We start from the raw sequence: 21,081 nt of genomic DNA on the forward strand, positions 1-21,081 counted from the left end.
ATAGACCGGGCACCACGTAACTTGGGGTGCATGCCCAATTCCTTGGCGTGAGACGTTCATTGATTCATGTCAGAGTAGACCAGGGTGCCCAGAGAAAGGCCACACACTATATAGGGGATAACACTCCAAAAGCCACGCTAATACTATAGGTTGGCAATCTACTTTCTATACTGCTGCCTAATTAAATTGGCATCTTAACTTGGGGTTGACTTTCTTTAGGTAAACTCAGCTGTGAAAGACGAGTGTGTGAGAACACCAGTAATGGGGAACCAATTGTGCCGGCCCCACTCTTCCCTTCTTCATCACACTGGCCTTAACCATTATCATCATCATCTGCCATGATCATTCCACTGCCGGATTAAAGCTTCCACAATCCAACAGCATGTGCCATGAAGCTCCATCTGCTCGCCGACGCCCTCTCAGACGCGTTCCATTCCTTGGCTGCCACTGCGATTTGTTCTTGACCATCGCCCCTCGTCCCGTCTAGCCATGACATGGCCAATCCCAAGCCCCGCTTACTTTTCTTCGCAGCTTGCACGATCTGATTAACCCCGCGTATGTTCTCTTAATCCACATGCTCCTCTTTCAGTCTCTCGGTGTAAATTCACGTTACGCATCTCTCCGCGCTTCTTTGCATTCTTTTCACCTTTGAGTAATTTTCAGCTTTTGGACAGCAGCACGTACCGATCCTAAAACTTTCTTCTTGAGGCCACGTTGCCAAGTTCATCTTGCCAACAGCACCCGAAACCCCCATCTCGTTCGCCTCCTTCATTTCATCATATTGATTCCAGTCCACCTTCAACCGGTGCCCTGGACACACGTGGTCCTCTACGTTTTCCATTTGCGTCCCTCCGACAGATGTACCCCAATTGCCGAGCGGCCCATCGTTCGCTTTACGACAGATCGCCTAGCTAAAACCGAGACCGCGTTTTTTTTTTCGTCATTATTTCAACCCCTCACGAATTTACTCGTCTCGTTAATCCTGTGCCGCCAGCTCCGTGTCCCCGGCAGCAATGTGACCAAAATACGATCGCAATCTTAATGCTCGCTCTGCTCTTATCCCTGCGCAGTGGAAACACGCCGGCCAGCCGCATGGCACGACCGGTTGTGTGTAGATGAACAATGAGATTAGAGTGAATGCCAAGGATATTTGCAACCTTTGGTCTCATTACTTATTTCACCCGAGCCGTGCTCTTAGTGGGAAAAAAAAAAGTGGAGCAGCGATTCAGAATCTAAATCTGGAGAAATCCGATGAGCCATGAAGCTCTTTTGAACATAATTCCAGCTGGAGGTGGTCACCAAGTTCCGACAATGAAAGAAAACGATGGGAGTGCAAAACTGATATAAAGTTAAGCAAGTCACGACATATGAATAATTAATTATTAATAAAGTGTATAAGTTAGAGTTTTCAACACTGAATGCAAGCTTGGGCTAGGCAGCAAAAGAACATCAACAAACCAATCCCAGACCACACGAAGTAAACAACACCACACGGTCCCTCAATACAATGGCACATTTGAAGGGCATGACATTCGGTGGAAAACTTACGTGCAGCCATTCCAAAGCCTGGTTGACTGGACCACAATGTGGTTGATGAAATTAGTTAATGCCATAAACAATTATTGGTAAAGAGAGAGCTCAGCAAGAAGAGGTGTATCCAACCGTACGGATTCCATCTTAATAGTGCAATCCGCACAAGGCCCCACAGCGCTTTACATGAAGCTCAAGTTACGGGGAAAGCATGTTGGAAACACAGGCGAGTTTTGGGACGCGATTTATAAAGTGTAACAGACTCAGATTCACGAATGGGCAGAGGAGCAAGGGAATTCTACAACCGCGGAGGCTGGCTGAAAAAAATCTCTGTCTCCCACAGAACAAAGTCTGATCTTCGGAATCATGAGTTTAGGCCAGACTTAGCAGATCTAAGTTTTCGCAGTGAAATATAAAATTTAAGCAGATGGGTGAGATGTTTAGGAGCCAACTCATCAAAGGCCTTAAAACGTGAGCAGTTGAATCTTAAAGTCAATTCTGTACTTTACAAGGAGCCAGTGCAAAGAAGAAAGCATAAGATGACATGGCCGCACGATTTATATCTGGCCAGTAAACCGATGTGATAGAGTGATGATGAAAATAGGCTCTTGTGCAGGGCCCACACAGATTAATGCATCGCAGGATCGTGAGAGATGGCGGTTATATGGGGTGGAGACCTTCATCTAGCAGTGGATTGACCATGGCTGACGATGATGATAATCACAAATCGTTGGTCTCTGTGTGCAATACGTGGTTGTGAATCAATACGAGACAATTTTACAACTGAGTTTTTTTTGTCATACATGACAAAATATACATGGAATCAAAGTATTAATCTCAAAAAACGCTCTCTCTTTTATACAGCGGCAGACACTGGGTATGAGGCTCATACGATCACCTGTTTGTACTGTATTTGAAACAAAAATACCCCCCCCCAGAAAAATAACATCTGTTTGAGTTGAAATGTGTTCTAACGCAGCTCTTCGAATCACATTACTGCCATTAATATAAACGACAAATTATGTGGCCAGATGGCATCATGAGGTTCATAACGGCCGTGCGAGAGCACCGACATCCGCCACCACGTAGTTGCTGGGTTCGAGTCTGGGTTTTAGCCACCAGTGATCAAACTCGGTTCTCGATTGTAGCGAGTTGAGGGTCTCGGACCGGTCACCAATGACGGAACAAACGAACAAAAATAATCACATTCCGTCTGATACCCTCACTTAATTGGGTTTAATCTAGCACTAAGGTCTACAAGCCATGCTTTCTTTGCCAAATGATGAAGACTCTTTCAAATCATGAGCACATTTGATATTTTTTTTTCCACATTTGGACCACGACACATGGCCTACTCTTTTGTTGAATTTCGTCACCGGATCTTAATCGCCCAGTGTGGAGCGGAAGGCGCAGATTAGTATATTTTTGTGATTGCCATACGCTCAGTATTAACCAGGGCAGCCACTGTGCTCGAACGCTAAAACTCTGAAACAAGCTGAAAATATTCGACTACTTGGCCATGTCACCACACTACACAAGTTACACAGACACATAAACCATCAAATATTAGTAAGAGAGATAGAGTGAAGCAACCTGGAATATAGCTATAAATTAATAAGCAAAACGAGATATCTCCTTTATATATCATCATAAATAAGATACTTGTTTTTACACTTCCCGTCAACCACAATGCCTTCGGGGAGTGAACAATCACAGCAGCATCGAGCAACTCTGGACTGATTTCGACAACAGCCATGCCTGTGTGAGCCAATGCTGTTGAATGGCCAAATTTTCGTAGGCAAGTTCCCTCTCTTTAAGATATGGGTCCTATGTCAATATTAAATTATATGAACCAGAACAATGCAAATTATTAATTAACATCGCTGCAGAGGTGATCATGATGATTTAGTTTTTTGAGTAATATTAGTTAACTTGATATCTGCTGCAGGCCATTCTCTTCATGTTACATATGTCCACGTTTGTTAACATGTTAGTACTATAATCACTATATCAATTTTGATTTAAAGCTTTCGTGACTGCAGGGATTCATATTCTGGGTTCTTTCGGTAAAGTCACGTAGAAGGGAAACAATAAAATAATAAAAATATAAAACAATACAATTCTCACGACGTTTCGACTGCAACACAAGCAATCATCATCAGGTGTGAAAACTACAGCAAGAAAATTTGAAAAAGGTGGCGGTTATTTTTAACGTTACCACTTCGTGGTGCTAAAAAGTGGCGGTTATTTTTAACGTTAGCACTTAACGTTAGCACTTCGTGGTGCTAACGTTAAAAATAACCGCCACTTTTTTCAAATTTTCTTGCTGTGGTTTTCACACCTGATGATGATTGCTTGTGTTGCAGTCTAACCGTCACTATATCAATGTTTAATGTCTCTGTGCCTTAGTTTTGTAATCTGCAGGGAATTATTTTTCAGCAATATTTTCAATTTCTCAAATGTCAGAGGTTTTCTTTGTGTTACCTTTGTGATGATTTTTATTTATTTAGCTTTTGTACAGTAATTTTGGTGACCCGGATCAATCTTGCAAACTGAGACCCGATCGTGCTCTGTTGGGTTATCACCTTGATAGACAAAATCCACTTGAAAGTCTGACAAGAAACACGGGGTGATGTCGCACTATCCCTGTGACCCTTCCACAGACGGAAATTTCCATCTCAAGCCACAGTGCCGGTAACACGCACGCGCGCGCACAGAACCAAATCGAAGCACAGCTGCTCTAAAAACGATGTAGCCTCAAATGCTAATGAAAACATCGGTGTGCGAGCTCAAGTGGTATTAATGTTATGTTGTACAAGCATTTCTATCATTTTAAACTCATGGTAACTTTTTTTGCCGCACGCATTATTTATCACGGCAATTAATTAAACAGGGAGGCTTGGAACGTAAAGTGGAACGTTGAGCAAGAAGCTTAAAATCGTTCGGGCACTTCCGTGTTTTTTTGAGGATCTATGCATCGGTTTAATGCGTTAGCGGGGTGAGAATCGCCTTAATCCACGAGGCATTAAACACTCCGTTGCATATATCATCAGCGACTCCCTGACCTCATAAGAAGTAAGTTTTAAAAAATTAAATCGCATGCTACGGTAGTTTTTTTTCCTTGAAAAAGGATATTTTAAGACTGTAAAAAAAGCTTTTCAATTCGTCGGCGCTGCCAAGCACTGCGATCGCAAGTTCCACGCGCACGTGTATATCGTCGTCACCTGGGGTCACCATCGCCGTGATTTGGAACACCATCGTTTGGGAGACCGTTTACGACGTCTGGGGTGGAACGCCCAATGGCTACCTCCCCGCGCCCGGCAGAATTCAAGGGAAAGCAGTCGACTCGATCCTTGGTCCAGCGCTCTGCGACGTCTCCTGTCGCTTGCTCTCACCGGCGGTATGGTCGCCTCCTCAGCACACTGCCGTCGCCACGAACCACGTTGGTGGTTCCCATGCACATCGCACGCGCAAATTTGATGCGCCGTTACCACGAGTGAAACAATCAATATTGATGCATGTACCAAAGCATTATGAGCGATGCGGAAAAATAGTTGCTTATTTTGAGCAGGGGAACACGTTGACTTTGGCTTTTTTTTAAATTGGCCAATGAACTGCAACCTCTTGCTCAAAACGAACTTATAACAAAGACAAAGATCCCCCGTATAGAATTAACGGACTGTTGGGGCAAGTTCTGTTAGCGAGCATCTATGAAGGCCGGCACAGCACACGAGGGGGTGGGTGGCCAGCAATACGCCCGGCTTACAACAAACACATACACACTACACTGCGCAATAACGACAACAACAAAAATGGTTCATATCGGTCACGCAAATATTTGCATGTAAAGGGAACTTGCTTAGATGCATCAGCAACCTAAATCATCTTGCATCACACATCCAATCACAGCCACCTCAATGCCTTGTCTAGCCACGAGGACCCCCTGAATATGTCCTGGAACGCTGCAATGATTTGCTTGAAGTAGGGATTACTGGCGTAAGGCAACGACCACGAAAGGAGAAGGAATGCCTATCCATAATAATCCTACATTATTGCACCATACATTCATATAATCACGAGGACAACATGAGTGGAGATAGATGCGACATGCCAAATAATATCTGGCGTAGTGTTCCGGACTTATGAAATGAAGCATCGATGGCTAACTATCCATGGTGAACAACCGTTCTTGACTTCCTAAAACTTAGCAATAATTGTACCGACCCCAACAGAGATGATGCGCTGGCACATAACCCTCCGATTGATTTGCGGCCTCCCCGTAGGGCGTCGCGCGATCTGCCGTCGTGATGCAAGCTCCAGGGCTGTGAAGCGCGTGGCGGAGGACGGTGGCTGCTGAAGCATTTGAGCCCCGTGTTTACACATCTTCCCATCAGATTTGCCAAGACGTATTACTCGACGAGCCTTAGGTGACGCGCCCACCAGCTTGTGAATCGCACATGTTGGCACGGCCCACCAATCGCGTCTCTGCGTTTCCGCCTGCGGTGGCCACTGTGGTTTAGATTGGGAGACTCAAATTCAGAAACTCGTGAGTTCAGTTGCTGGTTGGGTGTTTAAATCAGCCCATTATCGCTCTGGCGTTGGAGAAAATTGATACCACTTTGTGGGAAGCCAAGACGTCATCATGGATGCTGCCACGTTGTGACAGTAAGCGCACCGGACTTGCAATGCAGAGGTCACCGGTTCGATTCCACTTCCTGGCACGGCAGTCAAAACAATGGGGCGAGTTTTATCAATTCCGCCCATCTCTGTCCACCCAGCCAGTGCAAAACGGGAGCACATGAGAGTGGATTGGCAGGGTCACTTGTGGTGGGGTAAAGTGTGGGTACTCCTTCCTCTTCTAAAATATCTGGCCAGTGTGGGAGAGTAAACCAACATACAATCTTAAAGGGTTCTCTACAGTTCCCACTACTCGAGATCCTGCCCTACAGCAGTAGCATGAGCCAGCAATTACAGGACTGCACCTTTACCTTCACCAATAATACTCCAATAACCCATAGGGAAAAAAACTGGTCCTGCCATATGAATGTGGAACTTCCACCATTGTCCCAGGGTCATCGGTGATGATGGGAACCACATTTGAGCACGGAAACACAGTGACTTTGGCGTTCTTTAATCTGCAAATGAACTGCAATTTTTTGCCCAAAACTAACTTACAACAAACACACCACACTGTGCAATAAATATGAACATAATTGTATCATATCGGTCCCACGAATAAAAGCTGTTTCGCTTGTGTAATCTGTTCGATGGCACTTCATTTATATTTATTTCCACACACACACACAAATGAACTTTTTAATTGACTGAAAATCCATGCTAGAAGAGGCATCAGTTGGGGGGGGGGGGGGGCAAAACGAAGTGCCGTGCAGTTGTGAGTGGCTGCCACCATATGGGTGGTGTGCGTGGTCCATCTGGCAGCTGGGTTGGTGAGGGACCTGCTGTCGCTACCAGAGGGAAAGGGGGGCCAGCACTGGGGGCCACTCTCATTAACGTTGCTCAGGGGGGTACCCGTGACACACCACACATGCATGCGAGCACACGCACGCTGCCACGTGTACGTGTTGCACGTACCAGGGTCGCGCACACGCGAACAAGCTCGCGCGAGCACGCGCAATGATATGCCCCGATCGAGGCACGTATACCAATGCGCGTGGACACACACGCACATGGGCACACACACACACGTGTATCTGTGCATACGTATAGAGCGGTGCACGATGTGTGGCACTGCTCGAAACGCCCAATATATGCACGCCTCATTTGGATCTCCTAGCTGTTAGAACAATGATACAACGCTTCTTAAATTCCACCTGCCACCTCTGACCTCACACCACGGCCGCTCGGCAGGTCACGTGTGGTGGGCTAAAGTGTTCGTACTCCCCCCCCCCACCTCTTGCGAAGGCTTCTTCTGTCCAGCGTGGAGAAGTAAGCCAAAGTATCCACTAGAGGGGTCTCTCTAAAGCCCCCTCTGGTGGAAGTCCTTCTGCTAGAGGTGGTTTGCGTGGACAGTTGCAGAGCTGCCACCGCTGCGTTTCCGTGTGAACGTGAAGTTGAAACGCACGCACACGTGAGACGCAACAGGGGCGGGTGAAAACAAAGATACCCCGTATAGCCTGAACAGACTTTCGGGGCAAGTGCTGTTAGCGATCACCTATGAAGGCTGGCAGCGGCACACGGAGGGGTGTGTCGCCAGCAATGATAACCTGGTGCAGTGTGTAAACACAGCTCCAGGTAGAGTGTAAAGACAGCACCAGGTAGTGTGTAAACACAACACCAGGGTAGTGTGTAAACACAGCTCCAGGTAGTGTGTAAACACAACACCAGGTAGTGTGTAAACACAACACCAGGTAGAGTGTAAACACAACACCAGGTAGTGTAAACACAACACCAGGTAGTGTGTAAACACAACACCAGGTAGAGTGTAAACACAGCACCAGGTAGTGTGTAAACACAACACCAGGTAGTGTGTAAACACAACACCAGGTAGTGTGTAAACACAACACCAGGTAGTGTGTAAACACAACACCAGGTAGAGTGTAAACACAGCACCAGGTAGTGTGTAAACACAACACCAGGTAGTGTGTAAACACAACACCAGGTAGTGTGTAAACACAGCACCAGGTAGTGTGTAAACACAACACCAGGTAGTGTGTAAACACAGCTCCAGGTAGTGTGTAAACACAACACCAGGTAGTGTGTAAACACAACACCAGGGTAGTGTGTAAACACAACACCAGGTAGTGTGTAAACACAGCTCCAGGTAGTGTGTAAACACAACACCAGGTAGTGTGTAAACACAACACCAGGTAGAGTGTAAACACAACACCAGGTAGTGTGTAAACACAGCTCCAGAGTAGTGTAAACACAGCTCCAGGTAGTGTGTAAACACAACACCAGGTAGTGTGTAAACACAACACCAGGTAGAGTGTAAACACAACACCAGGTAGTGTGTAAACACAACACCAGGTAGTGTGTAAACACAACACCAGGTAGAGTGTAAACACAACACCAGGTAGTGTGTAAACACAACACCAGGTAGTGTGTAAACACAGCTCCAGGTAGTGTGTAAACACAACACCAGGTAGTGTGTAAACACAACACCAGGTAGTGTGTAAACACAGCTCCAGAGTAGTGTAAACACAGCACCAGGTAGTGTGTAAACACAACACCAGGTAGTGTAAACACAACACCAGGTAGTGTGCAAACACAACACCAGGTAGAGTGTAAACACAACACCAGGTAGTGTGTAAACACAGCTCCAGAGTAGTGTAAACACAGCTCCAGGTAGTGTGTAAACACAACACCAGGTAGTGTGTAAACACAACACCAGGTAGAGTGTAAACACAACACCAGGTAGTGTGTAAACACAACACCAGGTAGTGTGTAAACACAACACCAGGTAGAGTGTAAACACAACACCAGGTAGTGTGTAAACACAACACCAGGTAGTGTGTAAACACAGCTCCAGGTAGTGTGTAAACACAACACCAGGTAGTGTGTAAACACAACACCAGGTAGTGTGTAAACACAGCTCCAGAGTAGTGTAAACACAGCACCAGGTAGTGTGTAAACACAACACCAGGTAGTGTAAACACAACACCAGGTAGTGTGCAAACACAACACCAGGTAGAGTGTAAACACAGCACCAGGTAGTGTGTAAACACAACACCAGGTAGTGTAAACACAACACCAGGTAGTGTGTAAACACAACACCAGGTAGTGTGTAAACACAGCTCCAGGGTAGTGTGTAAACACAACACCAGGTAGTGTGTAAACACAACACCAGGTAGTGTGTAAACACAACACCAGGTAGTGCGTAAACACAACACCAGGTAGTGTGTAAACACAACACCAGGTAGTGTGTAAACACTACACTAGGTAGTGTGTAAACACAACACCAGGTAGTGTGTAAACACAACACCAGGTAGTGTGTAAACACAACACCAGGTAGTGTAAACACAACACCAGGTAGTGTGTAAACACAGCTCCAGGTAGTGTGTAAACACAACACCAGGTAGTGTGTAAACACAACACCAGGTAGTGTGTAAACACAACACCAGGGTAGTGTAAACACAGCTCCAGGTAGTGTGTAAACATAGCACCAGGTAGTGTGTAAACACAACACCAGGTCGTGTGTAAACACAGCACCAGGTAGTGTGTAAACACAACACCAGGTAGTGTGTAAACACAACACCAGGTAGTTTGTAAACACAACACCAGGTAGTTTGTAAACACAACACCAGGTAGTGTGTAAACACAACACCAGGTAGTGTGTAAACACAGCACCAGGTAGTGTGTAAACACAACACCAGGTAGTGTAAACACAACAACAGGTAGTGTGTAAATACAACACCAGGGTAGTGTAAACACAGCCCCAGGCACTAATTTGAGGCCGAGTCAGCAGGCAGAAACGCGTGCAGAGACTATACACCACCACATTTATACACCACCACATTTATACACCACATTTATACACCACATTAAATTGGCCAGATACTCTTTGTTGCAATTAACTGCCAAATGTACATCAATGTGAAGTTGCACTTCTGCATTCCGGAGCCAATTACCATATTGTACATTCCACTCAAAGAAAATATTTTCCAAGGCACCATTAATTAAATCCTGTGTCACACCTGTTTATTCACACATATGACTGCAAATTGTTTACACACAAACAGTTGCACACCATAAACGACTTCATTTTTCACGCTTACGGTAGAGATTGTAATTACTGTACGTTTGTTTACGGAGGTGTGAGAGAGATACACACAATATTATTTTGGATTCTCAAAGTAACCGAGGGGAACGCATCCCCTGAAATTGTTTGTTTAATCTATCTGCGTGGAACTTTGGAGTGGTGTCTTCTCGTATGGGTGGGGGGGGTCTTCTCTGAGTGCCGGACTGTCCTCTACTTTACTTGGGCATGCAAAATACACCGCAAGGCCCAACAAACAGTAGCATATTTTTTGTCTCCCCCCTCCTCTTTTCCGAACATAGATGGACTCGTCCATCTGAACAAACTGTCAAATCGCTCTCCGTGGTGCTAACGTTAAAATAAAAACGCCACTTTTTTTCAAATGTTATTGTTGTGGTTTTCACACCTGATGATGATTGCTTGTGTTGCAGTTGAAACGTCGTGAGAATTTTATTGTTTTATTTTTTTATTATTTTATTGTTTCCCTTCTACGTGACTTTACCGAAAGAACCAAGAATACAGGACCCTCCTGTTTAAATAAAAACATGTCTTGAGGCTCACGACTTGCTAAGTAGTGGGGATTTGTTTTTGCATCATCTGTGTAAGGGACTGGCTCATTGATGTGCAGCGTTGTGGAATGCAATTGCATGAATGACGCTGTATGAAATGAAATTATTATTCATTATGAAATAAATGGCAGGTTGATTGATAATTATACGTCGCTCACCGATTCACCTGTTTGACCGTCAGGTGGCCTCCTCAATCGCTCCATCGCCACTACTGCTATGGTTACCGTCCCCATGAATGCCGCTCATTGATTCCTCCATCCACGTTGGGAACTCGGTCTACCAGACACGGACCGTTTCGTCTCACGCACACCGTGGTCAACCACCACGCTGCAGGTCACAACGCAATCTCCTTCTGCTACTTCTGTCGCACTGTTCCACTTGACAATTCCCTCCCATTGTCACGTTTCACAAGATAATGTATGACCTTGCTCAATTCCACAAACATTGACTCTCGTCCGTAACACCTTCAAGATCGCTGTTTGTTGCTGGTTGCTGTACCTTTTTGGCCCGTGCTCGGCAACCATGGTGTAAACAATGCCATTGTTATTATAGCAATTATTAATGTATTCACCCCTTAGGGGGATGGTAAATTAAATTTAAGGGGTCTCCTAAGTCACGTGAACAAAGTGTTCTAGTTGTTTTGAATCCTACATCAGCTCTGAACTTGTGGTTGAAACTTCACATTCCCATTGCTGCTGCCATTACCAACACAGGACAGCAAGTATCAATTCCTACAATGTGGTGTGAATGCTATTGACCGCTGAGGGATGATGGCTTGGCTTAATAAATAAGTAGATCAGCACACTGTGAGTGCAGTGCTAAATAATAGCACCACCCAGCATGATAACAATAACAGTGATTTACAGCCCTCGCCAATCCACTCCTGCATGAAGCCCTCACTATGTTTTGTTGGCCATGGGAATTGTTCGACCACAATTAACAGGATGGGACCATTGAGATTTTACCTTTTTCCTCCCCGGTGCTTAGGTTCACACACCGCATGAGGAACTAGGGCTAAGCGAATTGGGGAAAATATCTAATTGCGATTTTTCTGAGAGATATTGCGATTTGATTTACGATTACATTTTTCTAAATCAAGCTTCAGTTCAATATTCATTGTGTAATAGATCTAAAATACAGTGAGGGAAAAAAGTATTTGATCCCCTGCTGATTTTGTATGTTTGCCCACTGACAAAGAAATGATCAGTCTATAATTTTAATGGTCGGTTTATTTGAACAGTGAGAGACAGAATAACAAAAACAAAATCCAGAAAAACGCATGTCAAAAATGTATAAATTGATTTGCATTTTAATGAGGGAAATAAGTATTTGACCCCCTCTCAATCAGAAATATTTCTGGCTCCCAGGTGTCTTTTATATAGGTAACGAGCTGAGATTAGGAGCACACTTAAAGGGAGTGCTCCTAATCTCAGCTTGTTACCTGTTTAAAAGGCACCTGTCCACAGAAGCAATCAATCAGATTCCAAACTCTCCACCATGGCCAAGACCAAAGAACTCTCCAAGGATGTCAGGGACAATATTGTAGACCTACACAAGGCTGGAATGGGCTACAAGACCATTGCCAAGCAGCTTGGTGAGATGGTGACAACAGTTGGTGCGATTATTCGCAAATGGAAGAAACACAAAGGAACTGTCAATCTCCCTTGGCCTGGGGCTCCATGCAAGATCTCACCTCGTGGAGTTGCAATGATCATGAGAACGGTGAGGAATTAAACCAAAACTACACGGGAGGATCTCGTCAATGATCTCAAGGCAGCTGGGACCATAGTCACCAAGAAAACAATTGGTAACACACTACGCTGTGAAGGACTGAAATCCTGCAGTGCCCGGAAGGTCCCCCTGCTCAAGAAAGCCCATATACATGCCCGTCTGAAGTTTGCCAATAAACATCTGAATGATTTAGAAGACAACTGGGTGAAAGTGTTGTGGTCAGATGAGACCAAAATGGAGCTCTTTGGCATCAACTCAACTCGCCGTGTTTGGAGGAGGAGGAATGCTGCCTATGACCCCAAAAACACCATCCCCACCGTCAAACATTGAGGTGAAAACATTATGCTTTGGGATGTTTTTCTGCTAAGGGGACAGGACAACTTCACCGCATCAAAGGGACGATGGACGGGGCCATGTACCGTCAAATCTTGGGTGAGAACCTCCTTCCCTAACCCAGGGCATTGAAAATGGGTCGTGGATGGGTATTCCAGCATGACATGACCCAAAACACACGGCCAAGGCAACAAAGGAGTGGCACAAGAAGAAGCACATTAAGGTCCTGGAGTGGCCTAGCCAGTCTCCAGACCTTATTCCCATGGAAAATCTGTGGAGGGAGCTAAAGGTTCAAGTTGCCAAACATCAGCCTCGAAACCTTAATGACTTGGAGAAGATCTGCAAAGAGGAGTGGGACAAAATCCCTCCTGAGATGTGTGCAAACCTGGTGGCCAACTACAAGAAACGTCTGACCTCTGTGATTGCCAACAAGGGTTGTGCCACCAAGTACTAAGTCATGTTTTGCAGAGTTGTCAAATACTTATTTCGCTCATTAAAATGCAAATCAATTTATAACATTTTTGACATGCGTTTTTCTGGATTTGGTTGTTGTTATCCTGTCTCTCACTGTTCAAATAAACCTACCATGAAAATTATAGACTGATCATTTCTTTGTCAGTGGGCAAACGTACAAAATCAGCAGGGGATCAAATACTTTTTTCCCTCACTGTATGTGATGGAGCATTACCACGTGATACCATCACAATATGAATGGCTCTATATATTCTAAGGATCAATTGATTCCAACATGTATTCATTAAAATGTTTTAATTTAAATACAACAATCAAACATATAAAAATTAAGTTAAATAAAAAAAGTTATAATACAAAATGAAACAATTCCAATAAGAAAATAATAGGACTTTTCAAATATCAAAAAATCGCAGCCTTTGCGATTTGCTAATCGCATCGTTTCAAATTGCAAAATCGATTTGAAATAGATTAATCGTTCAGCCCTACGAGGAACTCAATTCAGGCTGAAACGACCTAGGAGAGGCCAAGGACTGATTCAAGTATCACTCCCCACCTAGGGGGGGCCCAGGACTGGTTCAAGTATCACATCCCCACCTAGGATTGGCCCATGATTGGTTCAAGTATCACTCTCCACCTAAGGGAGGCCCAGCACTGATTCAAGTATCACTCCCCACCTAGGGGAGGCCCAGGACTGGTTCAAGTATCACTCTCCACCTAGGAGAGGCCCATGATTGGTTCAAGTATCACATCCCCACCTAGGAGAGGCCCATGATTGGTTCAAGTATCACATCCCCACCTAGGATTGGCCCATGATTGGTTCAAGTATCACTCTCCACCTAAGGGAGGCCCAGCACTGATTCAAGTATCACTCTCCACCTAAGGGAGGCCCAGCACTGAATCAAGTTATCGCTCACGATCAATGTTAGCCATGGCCTAGTAACCGAACTCGGGTCGCCAGGTCGACAGCACTAGCCGCTGCGCCCGCTAAGTCGCGCCCCTCCTGATCAAATGTGCAGCGTGGTATTTATAGTATTTACAACGCAGCTTGGTTAATTTGGCAATGACACCAACCCACAGCGGTGCGCGCATGTCACTTCCCCATAGAGGTTCGCGTGACAAGACACCGCATGCGTCGCACACGGAGAAGACTCGGGGCGCGCGGGATGCAGGTGGAGGCGCAGAAAATCGAGGTACATTGCGCCGTGTTAGCTAATTGAGGATGCGCTGCTTTGAAAAATGTAACTTTTCACCTCCCGTGGGCATTGGAGTGGCAAATGCTTGCTATCGTGATCTGCATGAAGAATTCCTCTTGTGTTGATAATTATCGTCGTCTTCATCATCATTTTAACATATTAATTAATGTCATCATTAATTTATTGATATCACTGCCATCATCATAAATGTATCATCATTATTGTCATCATCGTCCTCGTGACAAGAAACTGAGGTTCATCTTGCAAGGTCGCAACACTTAGTGGAGTGATTTTTCTACATGTAGAGAGACTGGTTTCCTGGCAATGAATCAAGATTACCAGATAATAGCAACACCACTTATAGGGCTGCAAACCAGGTCCAATTTGGAGTCACGGTTTTGATGAATGTAGTAAAAAGGGATACATTACACAAACCGCATTCTCCAAATGTACGTAGGACCATTTGTTTGAATTCGCCAGGTGGAATGCGTGGAACCCCGATCCACACGCGATGCCACATGGGTCAGAAACAGGAGCACCAACATAGAAAATAGAACAATAGCTCTAAATTACACAAAGCATGGAGAGATGCATGCTGTAACCAACACTGAGAGACAGAAAGAGGAACACATGGTTCAGAGAACAAGAGGGCTTAGTGTATATATATATAAATTAACGTGTATATTATTACGATTGTTAACCTGGAAAGCCAGGCCGGGTCTCAATGCTTTTTTTCAGGATGGTCCTGCTAAGTTTTTTTGCGGGAGGGGACAATGATTACCATGTATAATCTACAATAAGTAACTTGCGGGTATTTTCTTTTTTAAATTTGGACCATGACGCTGGCACACAATGTCCTTCTTTTGCAAATGACATCACGGGATCTTGAATGTTCAATATGAAGCGGACAGCGAGTAGTAGTTTTATGGTTAACAGACCTGTAGAGAATTAGTCAGGGTGGCCACTGGATTCGAATCTCGTACCTCTGCGGCAAAACTACCGCTGGGTCACGTCACCGTGTGTAAACAGAGATGTGGAGTTGTGTGAGCACTGCACTGTGGACCTGGTCACGTGGTTGCCCAAAATACATCCTTGAGTTTCAAACTATTCTCATAGGATGGTCCTATTTGGGATGTTTGGCCATTTCAATTTTGAGTAAAATTTTCAAGTGGCAATAAGCCTCGGAGAATGCTCAAACATATGAAGTAGGAACGCGTTCCAGATGTATGGATGAAATAAAATAAAAATAGGGCCTGATATGACGTTTTGAACTCTTTTTTCAGATCCATCCGAAAACACTACAGCGCTTTCATGGTGCCACTTCTGCGATTCTCCTGTCAAAAAGTGATGCCACGTGGCATCGGATGACGTCACTAGTATTAGTGCAACATTGTTTTTAATTAGCACACGTGCAAATGATCCGAAAACACAAACATATGTAAAATTGCCCTCAAAATCCAAAATATGAACATTTTAAATCTCAAACTCATTCCCTAACGTGAGGGCAAAGCGTCCTACTCAAAAATAAACGCAAACATAATTAACACAGGCGTAGTCATGGCACAATATGCATTGTTTCAAACACTCCATGGCTTCTGGTAAACGAAGATCTGAACTGGCATGGCGCCTTGTATAATGAAAATAAGTTGCAAAATATATTTTTTGAGTTGAAAATACTCGTGCATTAAATAAAGACGGGAAGTCCAGTTACGTGTCGAGAAGCCTCCGGCAATAATTCAACCAAACAAATTGGATGGTGTTTCACTGCTGCGATTCGCCGACCGCTGTTTGTGCGAATCCTAGCTGCGTTGGTGTGCATGCCATCTGGGTGAGACTGTGATTATTTAATCCCTAATACGCACGGCTCATGCATGTGGCACACAAACACACACTTACGTGCACGTGTGTAGTATTAGGGGATAATCTGATCAATATAAAAATTAATGATTATTATCTCACGACCAAAATAAAATAACCATGTCATTCAACATCCGACTGGATTTTTTGCAGAATCTGTTCCAGGATAATTTATGAAGAAGGAAAACCAGGAACAAGTTTTGATTTCTCCGAGTTTGATCAGTCCATCAAGCAAATTGCCTTTGAATCATCATCTGTGCAACTGGGTGAATGTCTTAAAGATGTATTTTATTTTGGCAAAGAAACAAACCCTTAACTGTTTATATATTTTTTTATTAGTTTAAATTTATTACCCTTAATCCAGCACGCGTAGGTATGACAGATTGCTAGTAATGACGATGGCCGATGATCCAAGAATGTTCAGGAATCTAAAAGAAATCAAGGATCAACCAAGGAATGGAACACTGTCGAGAGAGAGCACATAAACAGAGGAGATGGAGCAATGAAATCAGTTCACGTGCTGGTCCTTGATTTATTATTACATCACAGGATCGTCAGAGGCGGCAACTTGCGAAGGCCTCCATCCAGCAGTGGATTTACCATGATTGATGATGATGAAGACATTAAGACAGAGCATATATAATGCAGCCTATTATCTGTTTCATTACTCTCTGTGTACTTCTGTGCCTTTTCTCTCATCACATCCACTGTGCTCATTTCTTATTTTGAATCCATTTGATATATTTGATGCAGTATAAATGTTTCATCAATTAGATGTGCGTTTCTTTCCATTGTGTTCGTGCAGTGCTGGGGCCCTTGTAAATGTAGAATTCGGGGCCGTGTCGGGATGAGTTGAAGTGCCATTACCTGTGTGCTAATCACCTTCTAACAAACACCGCGACGTTAGGGAAACAACATGGACAAGTCAAGAATCTTGGACGAGTGTGCACACTCATTTAAAGCTCTGTTCTCGAGACTTCATGACCCCAGCTATAAGGGTGCATTCAAACAGTACACTGCATGTTAACACGCTCTTGCTCGTTAAGCTATAATTGGCGAAAGGTCCCAGACACAGGTGAAAAGAAAGCCCTCGTTAAGGGGTAAAAAAAAACCCCGTAAAGGTGCAGCCCTGCAATTGCTTACTCATGCTACTGCTGGCAGAAGGGCATACGCCCGAGGGGAGTTCTGGAGAGCCCCACCCTCCTCGAGTGGGTATTGGCCTACTCTTCCACATTGACGAGATACCTTGTAGTAAAAGGTGGGCGTGCACTCACACGTTAACACCACCGTCACAATCGAGAGAGAGAGAGAGACAGAGATTGCATGAAAGTTGCCCCGTTGTTTAAACTGCCACGCCGGGAGGTCAACTCTAACCGGAAACTCCCCCCTGGATTTCAAAGCCACGCACGAATCATTTGGGACTAGGGCAGGAGCATCCCGTCTTGGCCATGAAGCCCCCTGGTTAAATGAAGCACACATTGTAATCCACTCGCCCACACAGGCGTACACTTTTGCCGGCTCCGCGGCCCGTGCGCTGGAGAAATCTGCAAGCATTTTCAGAGGGGTGATTATGATTAAAAAACAGAGTATCAAGTGCCACAGAAAGTCAGCAATTCTGGAGAGCTGCCACAATTTTTAAAGGCTTTAATCAAATGCTCGTAGACGCTTTTAACAGATGAAGAAAGCAATTAATCACTTTAATCAACTCTCAAAGCTTCACGTATATAAATAATGTCCGCGTGCATACAAAGACAAAGATCTACCCCGCCCCCCATGTATACAGGACTCTTGTGGACTATTTGGCCAATGCTGTTAGCGAGCACCTATTAAGGCCAGCACTGCACATGAGAGGGGAGGTGTGGCCAGAACCACACAAACACATTTCTTTAGAACTGCTTTGTGTTGTCCTTCCCCGCACCTCCGATTAGCACGGTTCACGAAGTACATTGCGAAAGAAGTTCAACATATATATGTTATCTGGGTCTTTCGGTAAAGTCACGTCATCATGACGATCGCTTGTGTTGTGATCGAAACGTCGTCGTTTTTTGTGAGAAAAATTGTTATTTTCTTTCAACCTATCTACGTGACTTTACCGAAAGACCCAAAGAATGTGAATTCCTGCAGTCACGAAAGTTTTAAGTCAAGTTCAACATAAAAAAATAAACAGCCACCATTTCTCGTTATATTACTGATGTTTACGCACTGCACTACGTACACATTGAAGTTATTAATTAAAGGCTGAATCGACCTGAGCACAGCATAGGTCCAGACACCACTTACAGCAGATGTTTTCCATGACCGGGAGTCAAACTCAGGTTATTGGCATTCACAGCGCAGTGAGCAATCACCACACACCCACAGATCCCAATGTCTAAAGATACATCAAAGATGCATTGAGATACTGCAGAGACAGTCCTGAAGACGGGTTACTTACTTGTCTCTGTGCACTTTAAGACTCATTAAGGCTTCCCAAATACCGTATATAAAAAAATGAGAATAACATTTTTTTTTCATTCAGGTTATTTCCTTCAATAAATGCTGAATGGATCTTCAATATAAATCAGCCAAGTCATCCCTCCGGAGTTTCGTGAGTTCCAATTTTTTTGTGGGAAGTAAATTGTCTAGTGGAGAAACCGGTTCGTAGCAGAGGAATGTGTAACTTACAGCACTGGCCCAGGGCCACCAACGGAGCAAAGAGCCGCGCATTGCTCACTTGAGCAAGAGAGACACTTTGAATGCAAATGTATCCCAAAGTTAAAAGTGCAGCCCTCGCAATTGTCAGCTCACGCCAATGCTGGCAGAAGGGCCTCCGCACGAGATAGCTCCTGTGAGCCCCCCACCCACCCTCCCCGCCGCCCCCACGGAAGGGTATTTGGCCTACTCTTCCACGCTAGCAGCATGCTTTTGAAGTGGTGGCAAGTACCCACACTTTACCCCACCACGCGCGATATTGCCAATCGACGAGCTGTGACGGACCCATTCATGCAAGCTGGGTGGCCAGAGCTGGCGGGAATTTGTCTTTTTTAAATCTGCCCATTGTTTTAATTGCCGCGCCGGAAGATCGACCTCTGGACTGCAAACCGCCCATTTCACCACAGCAGCCAGGGAGAGCAAAGTCGACGTCCCGTTATTGTCCGTGCTGAAGTTTCAGACCGCGCGAGATGACAAAACGGCGAAGGAAGACCGTGTCAAACTTAAAATCTAAACTGCGGGAGAGGAAAGAGTTAAGAGTTTCCATTTGTCAATTGTTTATACACAGGCACACGGTAACCTTCTTTTTTGCAAATTCACTTGGGCTTTTCGCCAGCTCCCCCTAACAGCTGGGCTGAATTTTTTAGCGACCTTAATTAATTAAACCCTACCCTAGTCCTCCATTACCTCCCCCACGCCCCCTCCCCACTCTCCACCACCAACATCCACCACCACGACAACCACCACCACCACCACAACCACCGACACCACCACCACCGCCAGAGCTTCCATCGCACATCCTTGCTCATTTGCGCTCCCCCCTTCGTGATTCACGGAGCTGCGGTGCGCACCGCACCTGCAGGTAGCCAAATCCGAGCTCGTTCAGCCAGGACAAAGTAAAAAAAACGAATGCAAGAAAAAAGATGCTGGAGGTTGAATCGGCCCGTTCAGATTAGCGGAATTGTTCGGACACGTATCGACGGAATTGTATTGCTTTTCTTGTGGTGGTGGTGGTGCCGTTGTGGTGGTCCTACAATTGTTGGTGTGGTGGTGGTGATGTTACCGCATTCTCCGCATCATAGGATGCACTCCCCCCCCCCCCCCCCCCGATATATTCGAAAACAAGAGTTTGTGATACGTCTCACAGTCCAGTGTGTGCGTGTGTGTTAGACCAGTGTGTGTGTGTTAGACCAGTGTGTGTGTGTGTATTAGACTAGTGTGTATAAGACCAGTGTGTGTGTGTTAAACCAGTGTGTGTGTTAGACCAGTGTGTGTGTGTGTATTAGACTAGTGTGTATAAAACCAGTGTGTGTGTGTTAAACCAGTGTGTGTGTTAGACCAGTGTGTGTGTGTTAAACCAGTGTGTGTGTGTGTGTTAGACCAGTGTGTGTGTGTATTAGACTAGTGTGTGTTAGACCAGTGTGTGATTTAGACCAGTGTGTGTGTTGGACTAGTGCGTGTGTGTGTTAAACCAGTGTGTGTGTGTTAGACCAGTGTGTGTGTGTTAGACCAGTGTGTGTGTGTGTGTATTAAACCAGTGTGTGTGTATTAGACCAGCATGTGTGTGTATTAGACCAGTGTGTGTGTGTGTGTTAGACCAGTGTGTGTGTGTGGGTTAGACCAGTGTGTGTGTGTGTTAGACCAGTGTGTGTGTGTTAGACCAGTGTGTGTGTGTGTTAGACCAGTGTGTGTGTGTTAGAGCAGTGTCTGTGTGTGTGTTAGACCAGTGTCTGTGTGTGTGTTAGACCAGTGTGTGTGTGTGTGTTAGACCTGTGTGTGTTAGACTAGTGTGTGTGTTAGAACAGTGTGTGTGTGTGTAATAGACCAGTGTGTGCGTGTGTGTGTTAGACCAGTGTGTGTGTGTGTTAGACCAGTGTGTGTGTGTGTGTTAGACCTGTGTGTGTGTGTTAAACCAGTGTCTGTGTGTGTATTAGACCAGTGTGTGTGTGTGTGTTAGACCAGTGTGTGTGTGTGTTAAACCAGTGTG

At 44.9% G+C, this 21,081-nt stretch overlaps 1 long non-coding RNA gene across 1 annotated transcript; it reads left to right on the forward strand.

Moving 5' to 3' along the window:
- The first annotated feature begins 14,455 nt into the window (after positions 1-14,455).
- Positions 14,456-17,176, forward strand: LOC142929107 (uncharacterized). The gene is made up of 2 exons (XR_012945263.1): positions 14,456-14,543; positions 15,830-17,176. It is a non-coding gene; the product is annotated as an uncharacterized LOC142929107 (long non-coding RNA).
- The last annotated feature ends 3,905 nt before the right edge of the window (positions 17,177-21,081 follow it).

This window comes from Petromyzon marinus, chromosome 25, assembly GCF_048934315.1.
Source record: "Petromyzon marinus isolate PM22_M1 ecotype Great Lakes invasive population chromosome 25, UKy_Petmar_22M1.pri1.0, whole genome shotgun sequence".
Lineage (NCBI taxonomy): Eukaryota > Metazoa > Chordata > Hyperoartia > Petromyzontiformes > Petromyzontidae > Petromyzon > Petromyzon marinus.